At 40.6% G+C, this 7,238-nt stretch overlaps 1 long non-coding RNA gene across 1 annotated transcript; it reads right to left on the bottom strand.

Annotated features, from left to right (window-relative positions):
- Positions 1-2,649: 2,649 nt before the first annotated feature.
- LOC120495653 lies at positions 2,650-6,679 on the bottom strand. The gene is made up of 3 exons (XR_005626106.1): positions 6,437-6,679; positions 6,078-6,183; positions 2,650-3,124 (listed from the first exon to the last, which is right to left on the bottom strand). It is a non-coding gene; the product is annotated as an uncharacterized LOC120495653 (long non-coding RNA).
- Positions 6,680-7,238: the final 559 nt, after the last annotated feature.

Raw genomic sequence — 7,238 nt, 5'->3', positions numbered from 1 at the left:
GCACTAATGGTGCAGAGGTTTGAGAGAATGTGCACAGGCTCCTGGGAAATGGACATTGTCACATGTGGCTCGTTAGCACAATGAAGCTGTGACCTAGCAAATATTTACATGCACTTAAGTGCACATTTGAAAGGGCTAAATATACACCTGCTCCCTGCTTCAGCTGCCAGACATCCCTAGACTCTGCATTTGGTGCAAATGTCTGACTCAAAAACATATGCTGCAGTTTTGCTGAAGATGTAGGTGTATTTTTATAATGGCTTGGTGCTGTTATTGTAAAAGGAAGCTTTTTTTTTTTTGAGTCTTCTCTCAACATGTCATAGAGTATCCAACCAGCATCCTGAGCAATGTTTGACTGGAGAGACTTAGGAGAATTTTTGGCTTCTCCTCCTTTCCAGCTTCCTCTCTTCTTCTGCAGAGCCAGGTACATTGGAAATACTGCTTGTGACCATCAGGAGAGCAAGAAGTTCCTCTTCCCCTGCCATGAGCTCCACTGCAGCCTGAGCATCTCTGCCTGTGGATCAATTCCACCACGATACAGCAGCCCCAAAGAGCCTCACCAGGTCTCCTAAACGGGAGTCTCTGGGGACAATCAACCCTGGAATCTCAGGAAGAAGTGATTTCATAGCTCCTGCCTGGCTGCCATGCCAGCCCTGCCATGGGAGCACTTTTCACCCTCACTGACATCACTGCTCTGCTGAGCACCCAGCCACCACCTCCTCCCCTCCCCTCTCTCTCAGCACATTGCCACCCAAACTCACTGGGGAGCTTCAGCATTTTTTATTCTCTGGTGGGAAATTTCATTTGATCCTTTCAAGCGGGACAAGAACAGACAGCAGGTAAAAACTACATTAAGGTGTTTAATCTGTCTGTAAGTCTTATAGATCTCCTTGATGCAGGATGGGACAGCAAGTTAGAACACCAGTTACCTCAGGTTGTAATTAAATTCTAAGACCACCATTGCCCCAGTGAATAGTGACTACTTTATGCACATATTTAGAAAGATGAAGAGGTAGACAGAAAAATAATATCATAGATGGATTGGTAGGTGGATAGATTTCAGCCAGAAATTGAGCTAAATTTGCACTTATTTTTCTGTGTGATAAGGTCACACAGCTACTAAAAAAGTATTTTCTAAAATTTAAGGTAAAAATTCAACCCTCTCAAGAAGGAATTCAGACTTGGCAAAGGAAACTGAAAGGAACCCTGAATCCCACATAACAGTCATCTGAATCACACAGCAACTGCACATGGTAGTAATGACAATAGGGCATCTATTAACTAGAGAAAACCCTGATGAAAATTGTGGGCTTACAGTCAGACAATCCTGCAAAAACAGCAAGTGTTAGCCCTCATGCCAATGAGCCAAGCACATGGGAGCAGGATTGGAAAGGACCAGCAAATGCTTTGCAGGCTCACCAAGGTGGCCCAGGCACTGGGTCAAGTCTGAGCTAAGAGTTAAAGAGAGCATGACCATCCCTGAATTTCTGCCCTGTGGCAGTGCCCTGCACAGCTGGTGAGTGCCAGAGCCCCACAAGGCAGCTTTAAGTGCTGCCAGTTGGACTTTCCTTGGAAACACTGAGAGCCCAGTCCTGCTGGAGCACAGTTTGTGTTGGCTTCCCTCTCCCCATGGCCCTTGCTCAGGAAATGGAGCAGGCACCAGGCAGGCTCCACATGCTTCATGGCACTGGGTGTCTGCAGAGAAATGTGGAGCTCCTGGGCAGAGGGAGCTTCCCTGGCTCCTTTTTGAAGCCTTGCATTCCTGTACAGAGTCATAATTACACTGGACCTGCAACAACCATTAGGATTAACTACTAATTTATTCCTAGCACCTTGTGCCTTTGTAAAGTCTCAGAAACTTAATTTACATCCTTACATATCCAAGCAACAGATTTCTACTTAGAATAAACCATGGTTTCTATATTCTAAGCAACAAGAACATGTGCATAACTTGATTTACAGGTTTTTTCCTAATCCTAGATTATCTTCAAGATCTTGAGAGCTGTTACAAAATTCAGATGAAGAGTGCAGAACTCACCCTCTAGGTGCAAAGCCACGGGTCACCTGCCCCAGGACACTAGAGATGCCTTTCTCACCTTGCTGGATTCCACATGCAGAGCTCCAGGTGCATCATTGAGGCTCTAAGTTTGAGGTTCAGAGCACTTCTGTGGACAAGTGGTGCCATTCAGCAAAGCCTGCAGCAAAACCATGGAAATTTGTCATTGACTTCTGCACAACTCAGCATTTTCTTTGCACTAATGAATGAAGTAAATGTTCAGCTGATTACTTCATGCAGCTTCTACTCCCAATATTAAACCATTGCTTCATTCTCTATTCCTGTGCCCTTACCAAATAGTAGTAGATTATTTTATGGGATAACCTCATTTTCCTTCCTTTCTTCCGGTGCCTTTCTAAGGCAGACCTGGAGCTGGCAGAAAAAAAAAAAAAGGCACAACCAATGAGCTAGACCTCATTAGAGCATAAAGGGATTTTAGGCTCCTTCCTCATCCCAAGTGGATTTGGCAGTTTCCTTTTATTCTTTAACATTGTATTATTTACACAGCTGCTCCACTTTTTCTTGTTATGTGCTTATTTATTTCTTCCTATTTTTTAAAATTTTAAATTTTTCCCTTCAGATTTTAGAACAGCATCAATTTATTTTTACCACTTAAAAAAATAATTTGCTTGTAATTAAACCTGCAAATCTAATACTGCCTAAATGTAAGAGTGACCTGTTTACGAGGGGGACACAGGGGCAGGTTTTGAAAGCTGAACCACATCATTTCACGATCCATAATCAGTTTTTAGGGGTTTTCTATTATTATTTCAAGGACCAGGTGTCTGAAAAGGTATCATTTTTCTCACCAGCTTTTGCTAGATGTTTTAAAAAAGGTAGTAATGCAGCTGTACAGGTTATAGCTGAGCGTGTGACTGCCCGCTGGATTTACACGCACAATTACCCCAAAAGCACACAACCCTCCAGACTCACACATGCAAAAAGCCTCTTGGCTGGAAAACTCTTGGCATGGATGCTCCATTTCCATATGCAGTCACACTGAATATGCATATACATTAGGTTCAGGAGCACACATACATTTTTCAAACAGGAGGCCTTGGTGTGAACCTAAAGAAGAAAAGACAAATGCTGCAAAAAAGGGGTTTAGGTCAAAATCAGTGAGCAAGGATGAATCTGCTGGGTTGTACTCATGTGCCAAGGACCAATGTACATCATTTTCTCCAATTAAATATTCAAAAAGATGTATAGTTTTAGGGTTTTTTTTTCTTTATGCCTTTAAATCCTTTGAAAACTTATAATCTTTAATTTTCACTTTTAAATTCTAAGAGATGACAACCAGCCCAATGTAAATTTTGTCCAAAAGAGACAACTCAACAGCAAAAAAAAGTGTTTCTGAGTATTAACATGTTTGAAAATCAGGCAACCAAAGACTATAAAGATAGACTTAGGTGTCTGAATTTAGACACCTATTTTTTAAAACCTTGGCTTTGAAAATAAAGTATCTGAATGTATATAGAAAATATAAATCACCAGCCACTTTTATTACATGTATGTTTATATAAAGACCTTAGAACACATTTTTAAAATGTAAACGTTCCTTAGTATGTTTAACTATGTGTCTAAAGAAGATGTAGGACAGAAAGAAAACAAAATTTGACAAATGTTTCTGATCAATCCTGAAGAAATCAATAGGAATTCACTCACAGCATGATTTCATTTAACTTTCCATGCTAGGAATAGTAACCTGGCTTTCTGTTAAAGCAAAAGCATTCATACTTCTTAGCGATTTAATTCTCATGTCAACATGTATCAGGCAGGCAGAGAATGGTTTGGAGACTGGGAGGGGAAAGAGGAATGGATGGAAACACACGGAAATTATGTGGACTGAGCTGTATGGTTGGGTGACTTCATTTCACCAAAACCAGTTTTTAATAGAAAACTGGGTTTTCATTGAGATGCATATTTCCCTTCCCCTTTGAGGCAGCAGAAAGTGTCTGTTTCTCAAACCATCTTTTAATGTTTATTTGAAAAATATCTAACACCCAAGAATAGGAACATCTTGGTGGGGGAAAGAGAGAAAAGCCATTGAATCCCGAGCACTGCATCAGCTCCTTGGTGGGAGCCAGAGCTTGGCTGTCTGGGGTGCCTCCCATCCCTGCAGCCACGCACCCCACAGCACCCAGGAGTTTGGTGTCTCCATCATGCACACTCTCAGTGTGCCACTGTGACACAACAAGGAGAGGGGACAAGCCCAGACAACAAGACAATGAAGAAGAGTTTGCAACCACAGCTCTTGTGAATGAACTTGGGAGTTTTTTTGGCCAAAAGGGTAAGTATTCTGGCCCACAACTCAAATATCACAACAGAGAATTTTGTTTTGGAAATGTCATCAGGTTGTTGGGTTTTTTTTTTTGGTTTTTCCAAAAATCAGACTTGAGTGAAGACAGCCGCTGCTTTCCACCTTCCCAAGCAAGGCAAAACTGTTGGCACTCCAAGCTCCTATATTGAACTTGCTTCTACTCCCTTAGCAGACCAGAACCTTGCATGGTGTATGGAAACCAATGGAGCATTCAAACCCAGAGAACATCTGGTTTACAATATTTTCTTCTTGCTTTTTCATGGTTGTGCTCCTGGAAGCATATTTGGGTCCACAAGTGTGGGTGTGCACGTACGTCTGTTCTTATTTATTCTAAATATAAACTGTTTTCTGAAAGGGCATTATTCATAGAGAGATGAAAGAGCACTGTCCTTCTTAGAAGTCTGGTTCAAAACCTGAAGCTGACACTGGGTGCCATATTGGACTGAAGCAAAGTGTGGAAATAGTGTTCTCCAAATTCTGAGAGGATCCTGGTTGAAAAGTTATGGGCAATGAAAACGATCCCAGCTCTGCTGCCTCACTGAATCCCCAGTTATATATAAAGCAGATGTCATCTTTGCAATATGCAATATGTAGGCTAAGAAACTTTATCAGCCAGTGACATCTGAGGGTGACATTGCTTTGAAATGCACCTTTCTCTCTGTGTACACACAAAATTATGTGTGCTCACACACACATAGTGTATGTGGCTTAAACACTATGATTTATTATGATTTTTTCCACCAGGAGCCAGATCTGACTGACCATAGAATTAATACAAAAAAAGATAAAAATTTGTTTTACTTTCAGGCTGAACTGCTGTGTGAATCTGCAAACGGAAACAACACAAAATCCAGTTTCAGTCCAATAAGCTGAAGAGGCTCTATTATTATGATCTTTATTTTCATTATTTTTGTGGGCAAGGTATGAAGCAAAATAACTGTGTCTCTTTAGCTGCCTGAACAATAGAAAAGTTTATGCAGCTCTTGAGCTGAAATGTTTTTGACAGTTTTCAATTTTAGTTCTTTTGCTTTGGTAAGAAATCTGGAAAAATATGATTTTGAAAATCACCAGTTTCATGCTTTATTCCTTTCTCATAATTAGACTATATTGTCCAACTCCTCTTCACTTACTGTGTCTGAGGGAATCCTAGAAAATAGCTGGGAAGAATCAGTGCTGGGCTGTTGCTTAGAAACTGCCTGGGTTTCTATAATATTGACTGATGTAATAGTTATATTGCCCACTTGCATCTGTTAACAAGCAATACAACAGAATCCACAGGTACCAATAAAGAAACAAACCTGGAATTCATTACTTCCCTTGAAAATTCATCAGTACTTTTTTCTAGCTTGGAAACATGTTTTTCTCAGGTGCTAATTAATAAAATAGGAGAAGTATTGCCTCTACATATATCTATTTTATTTGGATTTATATATTTTGCCCCAGGGAAAAGATGTTGTTAAGAATGTAACGTGTTATTATAATGACAATTTTGCAATGCCATAGAATGGTATGAGGTATGAGCTGTGGTTCTGTGGGATTTTCTTCACTGAGAGCTATAGTGTGGCAATATGACCATTTTCTTAATGTGTTTTAAGGAGAAGTAATATGGGTGCCTTTGTAAAATCAGTGGGACAGGACATTTCTGGTGAGTGCCATTAGTAAACTCTGAGCAAAGCCCAAGCAACAGATGAACTGTCTTACCTTAGTAGTGTCAGCATTCCCAAATCCAGGGTTGTAAAAAGAGCAGATGAAACGATGAGAACAACAAGATGGACTCCACAGCCACTCACATGAAAATTATGTACTTCTATATAAAAAAAAAAAAAAAAAAAAAGAAAAATTAACTTTTAAGGTACAATAATGAAAGCTTCTCTATTAAGAATAAGGACTACAATTTCTCCAAAGAAAGTCAAGATGCAAACTCACATAATTGCTGATTCTGGGGTATGAGGAAAACACCTGAGAGTTAAATTAACTGACAACACTTCCAGCACAAGTCATAGCAGCTCACTCTTCACCTGAATGTGACCCAAAGCCCAGCACAGCCATTGGATACACACCTGTTCAGTGCTGTGGACAGCCCTATGGCCAAATAAGAGAGATGTTTCACTTGTGTGCACTGTCCTTAGAGAACATGCTCACTCCTCACGTGGGAGCTCCACACTGCCGTGGATACAGCTCCTTTTGCAGGCTCTTGATTGAAGTGCTTTTGCAAGCCCACCCCCAGCAACTGGCTTCCTGCATTTTGAGGAGACATAATAAAATTAATGCAGCCCAACCCTCAGTTATTAAGTGTGGGGGAAAGCACAGGAAGAGTTGTAGGGAAGAGGAGACTCCGTGACAGTTACTTTTTGTAAGTAAATATTACTCAAGGGAGCGCGGCTACTGTTTAGATGGATTACATTTGGCTCTATCTGGGGGCCTAGATTTGTGAGGGAAAACAGTTTAAACTCCTGGTTTGCCATTCCACTTGTTCTCAGCAGGCAGAGGAATTGTGTTGGAGCACAGCAAAAGCTGAGGTTGTTCAGTGACAACAAACGCGGGGGCGGATGCTCATCGCCAGGCGTGGGGATTTGGGAATGCAACTCACATTAGTGTTAATGGGAGTTACATGCGTAAATCCCTGCCCTTCAACATGATAATACATAATATACCCCTTAATTTTTAATTCACCAGGGTCTCAATTTTAAAGCATTTTCATATAGTTTGTCCTAATTATAATCATTTTTAATGACAGCTTAAAAATTTCACATGACTGTCTTATCACATACGGTACTTAATTTCTCAAGTGAACAGTTTCCATGTGGTGTATTCTGGGAATTTTGAGAACTAAAACACTAAGGAAAAAACTACTTTGTATAA

This window comes from Passer montanus, unplaced genomic scaffold (assembly GCF_014805655.1).
Source record: "Passer montanus isolate IOZ18808 unplaced genomic scaffold, ASM1480565v1 scaffold9, whole genome shotgun sequence".
NCBI lineage: Eukaryota > Metazoa > Chordata > Aves > Passeriformes > Passeridae > Passer > Passer montanus.
This window is presented reverse-complemented; position numbering and strand designations above follow the sequence as displayed.